The sequence below is a fragment of the Physella acuta genome, unplaced genomic scaffold (genome assembly GCF_028476545.2).
Source record: "Physella acuta isolate Inbredline_101_S28 unplaced genomic scaffold, ASM2847654v3 ptg000576l, whole genome shotgun sequence".
In the NCBI taxonomy this organism is placed as follows: domain Eukaryota; kingdom Metazoa; phylum Mollusca; class Gastropoda; family Physidae; genus Physella; species Physella acuta.
In genome coordinates, this window is record NW_026732095.1 from 83601 (window position 1) to 96515 (window position 12915).

Below are 12915 nucleotides of genomic sequence, written 5' to 3' on the forward strand. Positions count from 1 at the left end.
ACGTCGCTTCACAACGTGCAATAGAAAGACAGAAAACGCAAGCAGCTGCCATACCCAAATCTCCAGAACGTTGCAGAGAAAACAATTCCTGGACCTCTTCAAAATTTAGTCTTGTGGGATTGCGGACCGACTGACGTTTACAGAATGATGATGTTCGGAACAATGGATATTATCAATCGTCAATACCAGTTTTTTAGTTAAAGAAAAGGGTCGGCGTGGTCGAGTCGGTAAAAGTCTCGATTTCGAACCCTCGGGCAGATGAAGCTCGTTAGCTGGGGACAGCCACTCTTCTAGGAGAGAACTCCAAAATCAAACATCTGCTGCCTTGTAGTTTGTTCTTGGTTGGACAAAGGCTATGGAAGCAAATCCAAAAAGAAAAGCAGGCTGAAATCGGAGTCAATGGCCTCAATGGCGCATAACTAGTTGACACGTATCCTTAATTGTGATGGAGGCATGGTCGAGTCGCCAAAAAAAAAAAAGCTCATTGTTGATAAATTCGAAAAAACCTCAGTTCAAATCATCTGCCAGATAAGGCTCGATCCCTTTCAACACTAAAAATTTAGAACGAAGAAGAAGAAGAAACTTCACACATAATTAATTAATATACACTGTTTGAATCGTGTAATTCATTTTTTAAAATTACAATACAGACACAAATTCAACTGATGTGGCACCTCTATTTAAATCTACTTATGGCTGAACAGAGGCGTATCCAGGTTTTCAGTGTAGGGGGAGCGAAAAATAGCAAAAAAGGCGCCGAATTTGTAATATGTTCTATATACGTATATATATATATATATATATATATATATACGTATATATATATATATATATATATATATATATATATATATATATATATATATATATATATATATATATATAAAATATTGGGCGTAGTTTGTTTTTGTTACCTTCGTACAATTTACTGTATAATAGCATTATGTCTTCTAAAAATTGGAATGCATAAGATGCGTAAATGAAGATATTTTTATTGCTTAATCAGTTTTACAAAACGGTTTTCATTTTAAATTCAAAAAGAAACAACAATAATTTAGTAAGGCCTATGTAACACGTGTGATAGCAATTTTGTTTTATCCTGTACTCTAGAACTTCCGTTAGAACTACAACATCCTTTTTCGTAGAGGTTTCATTTTAGCAAAATGAACAATTACATCTTTTAAAACAACATCAAAAGCTTATTGCCGTTCAATCGTAATCAGGGCTAAGCTGGACAACCTGTCCTCGTTCATAGTAGAACGGATGTTTAAGAGTTTAAGACGGCTGAAGGAACTTTCTGCTCCGGTACTGCTTATTGGTAAAGTCAGAAATATACGATACAAAGTGGCCAGGTTTGGATACATGGAACACAAGTCATTAGCTATCATCAATTTCAGAATGCTGTTTAATGTCACCGCTATTTCTAGAGGTTCTTTTGCAGTTGAAACTCCCTTGTTTACATTGCTTACACTAAAAACTTCTTGGTAAAATGTTCTAAATGATACGAATTCCTGCACTATTTCAGTTACACTGTCAACAACATCCGAGTACGTCACTGCTAATTGCTGCAACTGTATTAAACTGTCATCTAATGCTAAATGTTTTGGGTCTAAGCAACTAAACTTGGAAGACACATCTTTAAAATTTTGAAACCTTGTGTTTGTACTAGTTATGACAGAGTCAAGTGACACTAAATAAGTTTGAATAATGATTTTTTTTACTAGAGTCAGATATCTGAGTATCCTCTGCTCGTTCGTCATGGAATCTTTTCCGTTTGTATACCCTGTGTTGCTTATACTCCGTACGAATATCAAATTTCTCAGCCAGCTCAGTGGCTTCGTTCTCAATCTGCTCAAATTCTGATTCAAATTCATTTCTCTAGCTACTCATCTCATTTTAAAAAATCTGAATTAATCGAAAGGCTGTTAACATATCAATGCTACTCTTCTGTAAATTAAATGGATACGTTAAAAGCCTTATGCAGAATTCTTTTCCAAAACATTAAAACAACTAAAAACTCAAAGGTCTCTATTGTAACAAGAATTCCCTTTCCTTCGGCAATCTGTTTAGAAGTAGAGTTTTTAACTTCACCGTCAACTATTCTTCGCAATGCAAGAACTAGTGCTGGTAAATTCTGCAATATAGAATCTACTGCTGTCTTTCTAGAAGCCCATCTTGTATCTTTAAGTCGTTTCAGTGTTAATGAAAATGCTTCTATGTTGTTGCGTTGCTCCTCTTGCAATATAGAAAGACGAGGTAGACTTCCGGTAAAAAATGTATATATGCTTTCCAGAACTCCAAAAAATAGCAGTGTTTGAATATTAGATGACACAGCATCTATGAGAATTAAATTTAAATTATGAGCACAGCAGTGTGTGAAGAGTGCATGTGGAGCTATTTCTCTAACTCGTTTTTGTCGGCCTGATATTTCACCAGACATGGTGTTTGCTCCATCGTAGGACTGACCATAGCACATGGTCATTGACAGCCCTAAGTCTGTGACTGCTGTAAGAAGCGTTTTAAAAAAAACCTCTGCACTAGCTTCAGGAACATCACAAAATTGAATAAATCTTTCGATGGCGTCTCCATGTTCAGTAACATATCTGATTGACAAAGAAAATTGATCTATTCTATTAATGTCGATAGTTGAATCCACAATCACAGCGAAATACTTAGCTATCTTAATTTCACCTACTATCTTCTTTAAAATTTGGGCTGATATAGACTTAATTAAGTCTTTTTGCATACCCGGACTTAAGTATGTTGCATTTCTGTCACCGAAAGTAAATGTTGTTTTAGCAAATCATCTTTCTTAGAAATGAGTTTAATAAGTTCCAAAAAGTTGCCTTCATTTAATGAAGCTTCTCCTAAACCTTGGGATTCACGATGGCCCCTAAACGCCAATCCCTGTTTTCCCAAGTAGAGAACTGCATCTTTTAATACTTTCCAGTATTACTCTGTTTTTTTCTATTTCCTTCTTTTCTGATGTTAAAATGTCACATATTATGGTTCTGTCTTTGTAAAGTCGGAACTTTGTAATTACAATTTCTCTCTCTGCAATCTTGTGACTTTCAGAGTTTTCATGTTTGTTAATTTTGTCGGGACCTTTTGCATAGTTCATACAACCCAATTTTGGATCGCCCCAAGTGTCTGACTTGTTAGGATCGCCCCAAGTGTCTGACTTGTGTTTAAAAAGCCAACAAGCAAAACAAATCATATAATTTGCCTTGGGCGAATATACTAGCCAGTGTCGTATTATTTCCCGACCACATTTTGTATGGTTTTTTTTTCTTGTACCAACTGGCACTAAAGTGCCGACCAGTTAAATTTTTGGGAAAATCTTTATAACCATCTTTGAGGCCTGGTTGACAAGGACCAAACTCAAGTAATGCACGCACCAGATCCGGTGTTACGGGTGTTTCACAAAACAAAAAAGGATCTGTAGGACATTGCATTGCATCGTAATGGTTATTTTTAGAATGGCAAACTTATGCAGCTGTTAATACGTGTTGTAAACGTAGACAGTACTAGACTAGTACAATAATCCTTAATTGCTGCATGAAAAGAAATCTTGTGATTTACATAGATGTGCCGACCAAAAATATTTTTTTAACAAATATCATTGTTTAAAACTTTGAGTTTAAAAAGTTTCCAAAAAGGCGCCACTTTGCTGAAAATGGCCAGAGGGGGAGCGGCCGCTCCCCCTGCTCCCCCCCCCCCCTGCGTACGCTACTGTGGCTGAACTTCGTAGCGGTGGGGAAACTTTGACAAGGTCAACAACATCATCACGATGAAGTAGTAGTATTATGACAGTTTGGGCGATAGTGATCACGATTACAAATTAAATGAAACAGTATCAACTTTATATTAATTATTATTTTAGTTACTAGATCTAGATCTATATTAAATTTGAATAAGGCTATATTTTGTATTAAAAAACAACAACTCAACTTAAGCTAACACTGATCGCACAGTTAATTATCCACTCAGCTCAGTGGAGGTAGCGGGTTAGGGGGCTACACACCCCCCCCCCACCCATGGACCCCTCTGTAAAAAATATCTATTTCTGAATCACTATACATGTGTAATAGAATATGTATGTTTAAAACAGTCATCTAAAAACTCTGGGTTGTATAATTGATCTAAAGTGACCGGACAGTGATTAATGAAGTTGAATTCCCCCCCCCTTCCCCCCCCCCCCCCCACTCACCCCGAACTGATCTGTTAAGTACATTTGGGAAAACGCGTAATGATGTACCAAAGAACATGCCGCCAGAATCATAGCTTTTGAAACGTAAATGTCTGTGAATAATTTTTTTGCAATTACCACTAAAAAGTGTGTGAAGTGTGAGCAATACAGTTATCTAACCCACACCTTATCATTAGGGGTCATCCATTTATGACGTCCACACGAGGGGGGGGGGGTCCGAAAAAAATTGACTTTTGTGGACAGGGGGGAGGGGGAGTTTTGTGGACGTCCACACATTAAATCTAACATTATTTTTGGCAGTGTGAAAGAAAAATATTTCCTAGCGAAGCTAAAGTTCATCTGTCCTATCTCTCTGGCCCACCACCCAGCTTGGGTCTATGCCCTGGCTTAACCTCGAATACAATAGGATCCAATTACGTTTTTCCCCAATTTTTTTTTCAGTACTTTACATGTTTATTTACAATAGTGTCACATGACTAAAAACCATTGCGCGTCTATTGAACGTGATGGCGCAGCTATTAAACCCGATGGCGCAGCTATTGAAAGTGATGACGCGTGTGCTGTGGTTGGATAGACATGCCTACTAATTCGGTCCAAATTTTAATTAATTCATTAAAAATCAATTAGGCATCCAATTAAGTCAAATTTAGTTTCAGATTGCATTGTCTTCATGTCTTGACCCACGTGACAACTGTGAATCGTATCGGTCAAGTAGAACTGTCCGAATTTTCACTCCTGCGTTTCGATCTAGACTGACGACAGATAGAGGAAGTGAGTTAAATAAAAGCTTGTAAAAAAAAATTCTTTAAAAAACGTTTTAATAACAAGCTTTTATGTACTAATGCACTAAAAAGTAGAAAATAAATTATACACTACTATTTAAATTACTATAAAGAAAAGAGTGGGTCACTTTAGTCCTTTAGTACCTATTGGATACCTTTACTAATATTTGAGAAGAGACCCACGCTTTTCTTTATAGTAATTTAAATAGTAGTGTATAATTTATTTTCTACTTTTTAGTGCATCATTACATAAAAGCTTGTTATTAAAACGTTTTTATGAATTTTTTTTTCAGTACTTTACATGTTTTATTTACAATAGTGTTACATGACTAAAAACCATTGCGCGCCTACTGAACGTGATGGCGGAGCTATTAAACCTGATGGCGCAGCTATTGAAAGTGATGACGCGTGTGGTGTGGTTGGATTGACATGCCTATTAATTCGGTCCAAATTTTAATTAATTCATAAAAAATTAATTAGGCATCCAATTAAGTCAAATTTAGTTTCAGATTGCATTGTCTTCATGTCTTGACCCACGTGCCAACTGTGAATCCTATCGGTCAAGTAGAACTGTCCGAATTTTCACTCCTACGTTTCGATCTAGACTGACGACAGACTGTCGACTGACGACAGACAGAGGAAGTGAGTTAAATAAAAGCTTGTAAAAATCCGAATAGTGTTAGGCTACTTTATTACATTTTAAAGTAATTATTTATTTGTTTTGATATGTATAATTAGATGTGTAGACATATACATATTTATATTAAGAGATTGATTATTTCCCCTATTTCGCTTGTCTTAATGTCCAAGGAATTATTATGTAAATTTTATTTTACAAGGATTACAAAACGGATAATGTTGCATTCGTTGTTTTTTGTAGTAGTGTGTGTATTTTTTTTTTTTTTTTTTTTTTGTTTAAAGTGATACATTTTTTTGTTTTGTCGGCCAACATTGTTTTGTATTTTCTGCCTACATTGTGTTTGTTTTTTTTCAGAGTGCTAATTTCAATTTATTTTACAACGTAGCAAAGCAATAACATACAGCTAGTATATATATATATATATATATATATATATATATATATATATATATATATATATATATATATATATATATATATATATATATATAATTTCGGCGCCTTTTTTCTGCTATTTTCGCTCCCCCTACAACGAAAACCTGGATACGCCTCTATGGACATATAATCTCCAACAAAGATAATTGTACTGAATGATCCTAGTTTAACTTTACTGTGACGAGTCTTGAAATCCGAAAGCGCAGAGCAAAAATGTCACTACCAATGGTAAAACTTATATAAATTTCGGGAATCACTTAACTCTGAGGTTGGCTAGAAAATTATCTTCTTCAATTTGGCATAGGCTACATTCCAACCAAACAGTTTTCAACTAACATATTAACCGCAATAGGTGAACCTTCAAATTAACGGGAACACGGTGAGAATTTATTCTCCGGCTTTTGGATAAGACATCAAAAAGAAAACGTTTTTGCAGCAGACAGTTTTCACACACACATTTTTTTTTATCTTTCTAATTTTTGGAAATCATCTGATGCAGTTTGTTAAAATGTAAAGTTTCCGAAAATCAAGGTGAGTTATTCTGTCATTATGTTAATTATACGAGGCTTGTTATTGAGATTTTAAACTCATGAAATGGAAATGTAGTCAAAGTTTTACTTAGAAACATTATTTTAAATTTACAGATTTTTAAAATAAATCATATCATAACGACGCTTGGCATCATTTCGCCTACACATGGTCTACCTACACATGTGTAATTCCGTACACAAAAAGCATCTGTTTCTATCGAACATAAGTATAAAAGTTACAAGGTGTGTTGAATAAAAAATTTCAAGCAACTATTTTAGGCAATCGGGACCAGCCGTGATGCCAGTATAAGCAGGCCAATAGGGCTACATGAATCACCATTCCGCTATTCCCATACACATACATTTATTTAGGATATTGTATAGACAAAGCATAGCATTGTTGATTGTAGTCTTAGTAAATTCCACTTTTAAAGAAGTCTATTTCTATATTAAGCAATTAAAATTTGCGGGGGTGTTGAGTTTTGTCATATTTTTAAAACCATTAATATATTATCCCTTCATATACTGACGTCACTGGTGAATTTCTCAACTCTACTTCACCTGCCCAGTGTCCCGCCAAGTCTCAGACAACATGTTTTTATCGTTTAAAAAACGATTCCAGCCGAGCATGTCTCTGACCACACTATCTTTTCATATGCTTAGGACAAAGAAACAGAAGAGACTCTACTTCACCTGCCCTGTATCCTGCCAAGTTCAGATAGGAAACTTTATCATTCACATCTTAAAAAAAATTGAAAAAAAATATCATTGACATATTGGTCTAGAACCTGTGCCACCTGCATGAGAGCCGACTACACTACCAACTTAGCTATTTACTCGTGACGTCACAAGTGAATTTTTATACTATACTTTGAGTCTCCTTATGCAACTTGATTTACGCGCATAGATCTAGAACTAAGTCTAGTAGCAGTAACTTTCAAATTAAATTTTATCTTAAATTAGCCAAACAAAGATTTATATAAAATAAAGAAGGTCTGAAATTGTCTAGATTGAATTATCTAGATCTAGATTCTACGACTCGTTTGCTTAAGTCTTAAGATTATTTTTCTTGCTATCTAGATCTAGAATCTAGATCTAGATCTAATCATTAGCTACGCTAATAGGCCCTGGATCCAGCATTTCAAAATTACCATATTCCAAACAAAGATTTATACAAAATAATAAAGGTCTAAAATAGTTTAGTATATAGAAACTCATTATTATCTAAATCTAGATAGAATTATCTATATTCTAGATCTACGACTGGTTTGCTTAAGTCTCGTTTTTTTTTATTGTATTTATAACTAATAAATCTTTGATTTGACCTAGATTCTAGATCTAGATCTATAAATAACTTTTTTGGACAGATTGTAGATCTAAAGAAATTTATCGTAAAACTAAATGAAAAAGACAGTTGAAAATTGATATAAGTGTTGGAACGTAATAAATACAGCAAACGGACGTATTGTTAAAGTTAAAGCCGACAGAAAATTAGCTTTAGAACGCGTTAAACATTGGAATGGGAACACAATCTTCTTCGATAGGCCGCCATTATTGATGTAAAAAAAATAAACACATCATGTGACGTCACTGTTTCCGTCGAGTCTAGTGGTTTTTTAATCTTTTTAAAAAATGTGGTTAATCTACCTATGAATAAATCAATAAATTAATTAACGTCTTTAAATAAATTTGTGATTAACAGTCTGTCTGCATTAAAAAATTATTCTCTACCTACATACTTTTTTTACAGCTCTCCAGATAGAGTAGAACTTATCACAATACTCGATCAGCCAAACAAAAAAACAAACGAAAAAAAATAAAATATTCAAACATGTAAACAAAGTTGAGTTTTAGTATATATATATATATATATATATATATATATATATATATATATATATATATATATATATATATATATATATATATATATATATATATATATATATATATGGCGGATTTTTTCGACTCGCCGCTCCCCCTAACCCGAGACCTGTATACGCTTCTGAAAACAACTATTAAAAACTATTAGCCAGAATAAAGTAAAACGTAACAGTGAATAATATAGGCCTAGATATACACGAACAATTTTGAACTAAAATTATTTAGCCAAATTTTTTGCTTTACAGATAATCGTAAAAAATAGGAGGTAGGCATAACTATTTTTTTCTTCTAAAGTTTCAAATATAGGCCTACACAACTTATTTTAGCATTGTTATCAACGGCAGTGGTTACTAAATATGTGTGTGAAATTTTAAAGATAGTTCTCAAATAGTTTTTGAGATATTTCGTCATCCCCAGTACTATTTTGATAAAAAGTTACATTTTGAGAAAAACAAGAAATAGTCAAAATTATACCAATAAATCCTTTTTAAATTCCACAAGCAAATAAGTAGATCTTTCCCGGCTGTAAGAACAACTTTTTAAAAAGATTTTAATTATCCAGCTATTGAAATGTTGCGTAATTGAAGCTAATTTAATAATTACCATAAGTAATTTGAAAAGTTATTAAATATACTAGCACTATTAAATTAAAAAAAATTACTATATGGAACGGTTCAGAAATAAATGTAAATTTATAAACAATAATTAGAAAAGAGATCTTTAGAGAAACTTGGTCTAAGACATAACCCCCATCACTGTTAAATACCCCTGGACATTATCGCTATCCAGTCATTACTCCTTGAAGGAATTACCTGCCAGGGTAACTGTTTTAAATTCGTAGTTTTAGTAATGTGTTTGCTGCTGTTGTTGTTTTTTTTTTTTTGTTTTTTTTTTTTTTTTTTTGCGTGTGATTATTTTTTGTTGCCAAACTTGTTTTAAAGGTTGTTTTTTTTTTGCGTGTGATTATTTTTTGTTGCCAAACTTGTTTAAAAGGTTGTTGTTTTTTTGCGTGTGTTTATTTTGTTTTGCCAAACTTATTTTAAAGGTTTTTTTTTTTTTTTTAATCTCAGAAAAAGGAGCCACTACCCTTAAAATGGTCGTAGTGGAAGCGGCCGCCATGCGTACTCTACTGGCTCTTGCTTTTTGTGAAGATATGCTATTATGCGGGGATGGGGAGGGGGAGGTTAAAAAAATCGTCCCAAAAAGCATGTCTTCGGATGACGAGGTCTACCTAATGGAAATTTATGTACGGGGATCCTTTATTGCTTTATTTCAGTGTGTGTCGGGGGGGGGGGGGGGGGGCTAAGTTTTGTGATGTAATATTTTAAAAGTGTCACCCAAAACTTAGGTCAGAAGCCATTGCCTATGTTCAACATTGACCCAAACTGGGCTAAACTTCTATTTCTGTATTAATCACTACTTTAATGTCCGTTCACGGGCACAGCGGGGGGGGGGGGGGGGGGGAGACTGGGGGGGGGGGTGCTATAAACAAGTAAACATTTGCCTGCCTCTCTTGTTTTAACGTAAAGTGACTAGGTCTACCTGTTGCATTCCTCTACGCTATTAATATCGTAAAATCATGTGGGCTGGAGGTGTAACCTAAATACTTGAGAAACCCCCATGTCAGATGCTTAAAATAGAATAGTGATTTATCTATATATATAATTCTCTTCTGGGAGCCGTTAGAAAACAAGCTGCAAGCGCCTCCTTGCAGTCCCCTCTCTTCCTCTCTATCACTTTCACTACCACCCCCACCCCACCCCCACATTGTCTGGTGAGCTGTGGTCACGCTGTTTACATTTTATAATCATAGAGACGGGTTTGGTGACGGCTATTAGGGGCAGATAATTTAGTTTGAAACTATTTTAAACTTAGAGGAGGTAACTAAGAGGAGGCTGCTTTCACTTGGGGAGGGGGGGGGAGGGGGGTTTAGTGTTTTTAAGCAAATATTTTCAGTGGCAGCATTGGTACTGTCGAATTCACAAATTATAAATTACTGAAAAGTAGAGAAAAAAAAACAACTAAATAGCGGCGTATGATACGCAGCGGGTCGGCTCGTACTGACTAATAGGAAACTGTGATTGAGTTTTTATTTTTTTTAAAACATCGGGCGTTTTGTAAAAGAAGAAGGAATGGCTGACAAAGAAAAGTCCGGTAGAGTCGCAACTACTAGAAATTTTAGAAATCTTTATTAAGATAACTTACATTAATTAAGTTCAAAACGTATTAATAATCCAAAGCTAGCTATATTTAGTCTAAATTTGACATAACCTTTCAGGTAGTGTTGGCCGAGTGGTTAAGGCGTGTGACTTAAGATCACATAGGGATTCCCTACACGGGTTCGAATCCCGTACACTACGCAATAAAAGAAATGCAGTTAACGTTTAGCAAAGGTTTATCAAAGTCAATCGTTAAATGCTAACTGCATTTTTCATTTTTGCAAAAAAAAAAAAACGATTGAAAATACTTCCCGGTTGTCGAATATCTTTTCACTAAATTGTATTGTAAAACTCTGTTTACTCTTGTTCTCAATGTCGAAATAACCTTTTTAGTTTGTGCTTAACGGATCATTATATGCTGTAAAAGGCAAATTAAACGGATCTTGATTTAGTACGTGGGCTCTTTTTTTGTATCACCTGGTGCTATATAACTACGAATTACAAACATACATACATACACACATACGCACGCACACACACACATTTATATACATATATATATTGACTTTGTTAAACATGGTCTACCTACACATGTGTAATTCCGTACACTAAAAGCATCTGTTTCTATCGAACATAAGTATAAAAATTACAAGGTGAGTTGAATAAAAAATTTCAAGCAACTATTTTAGGCAATCAGGACCAGCCGTGATGCCAGTATAAGCAGGCCAATAGGGCTACATGAATCACCATTCCGCTATTCCCATACACATACATTTATTTAGGATATTGTATAGACAAAGCATAGCATTGTTGATTGTAGTCTTAGTAAATTCCACTTTTAAAGAAGTCTATTTCAATATTAAGCAATTAAAATTTGCGGGGGTGTTGAGTTTTGTCATATTTTTAAAACCATTAATATATTAGTAAGTAAGTAATCGGAAAAAAAGGAAACACATTTTCTAAATAATCGAAAATAAAAAGAAAATTTTCTTTTACACAAATGTTAGAGCACATAACCCATAACGAACGTTTTTTCAAAATAACTCTGTTTTGATTACGTCCCTTTGCCCGCTAAGTAGAAATAATCGCCATCATGACGTGGCTCAAGTAATTTATATAGTTAGGTTTTTTTTTATGCTAGGACTGAGCGTTGTTTTAAACAATCGTAATTTAAAAATTAACATAATAACGAATTTAATTGTAATGTATTCACACCTTTAAATCATAAAATATGTGTTCCCTTTAAACATATTTTAAAACAGCCCTCTCATTTAGAGTTAAAAATTGTGGAGAAACTATGCATTAAACTAATTAATCATTAAACATTGATTAGCGTTACTGTTTTGTTGGAAAGTCACGTGTCATTGTTACATGGTAGTGTATGTCGGTGTTACATGGGTGTGTATGTCGGTGTTACATGGGTGTGTATGTCGGTGTTACATGGGTGTGTATGTCGGTGTTACATGGGCGTGTATGTCGCTGTTACATGGGCGTGTATCTCGATGTTACATGGGCGTGTATGTCGATGTTACATGGGCGTGTATGTCGATGTTACATGGGCGTGTATGTCGGTGTTACATGGGCGTGTATGTCGATGTTACATGGGCGTGTATGTCGATGTTACATGGGCGTGTATGTCGATGTTACATGGGCGTGTATGTCGGTGTTACATGGGCGTGTATGTCGCTGTTACAAGGGCGTGTATGTTGCCGTTACATGGGCGTGTATGTCAGTGGTCATGGGCTACTAAGTTCCAAACAACGAGGTAATCTTAGGATGTTTCCATCACTGACATCACCATTTTTTTTTTCTAATTTTTATCTCACCCCCATAGACAAAAACGTCAACCCCCCCCCCCTCTCACACACACACGCACACTCATAAATGACGATACACTTTGTCTTCACTCTCCTCTTCCCCCCTCCCCACCATACACACACACAAATTACTATACGCTTTAGCCTACCTTTACCTCCCCCCCCCCCCCGCCCCCATGTAAAATGTTACTTTAGGTAGGTCAACTTTAAGTGTGGTGAGTGATCCGTTTTTATGTGGGGGGAAAACTGGAATTTTTTTATAATTTTAAATGCCAAATCGTTGGTCGTCACTGATCCTCACTGAAGTCCAAACTTCATTCTTCCTCCCAACCCCCCCCCCCCTCTTCCCCCCCCCCCTCCCCATCTCAACCGTTTGACGTGGTTTATGGGAGGATCATTACAACAGAGTTAGGTATTCATTATGGGGTGGGGTGGGGAGGTGCAGACACCTGCGGCAA

General features: G+C 35.2%; 1 non-coding gene across 1 annotated transcript; it reads left to right on the forward strand.

Moving 5' to 3' along the window:
* Nucleotides 1–10759: 10759 nt before the first annotated feature.
* Nucleotides 10760–10841, forward strand: Trnal-uaa (transfer RNA leucine (anticodon UAA)). The gene has a single exon. It is a non-coding gene; the product is annotated as a tRNA-Leu (tRNA).
* The last annotated feature ends 2074 nt before the right edge of the window (nt 10842–12915 follow it).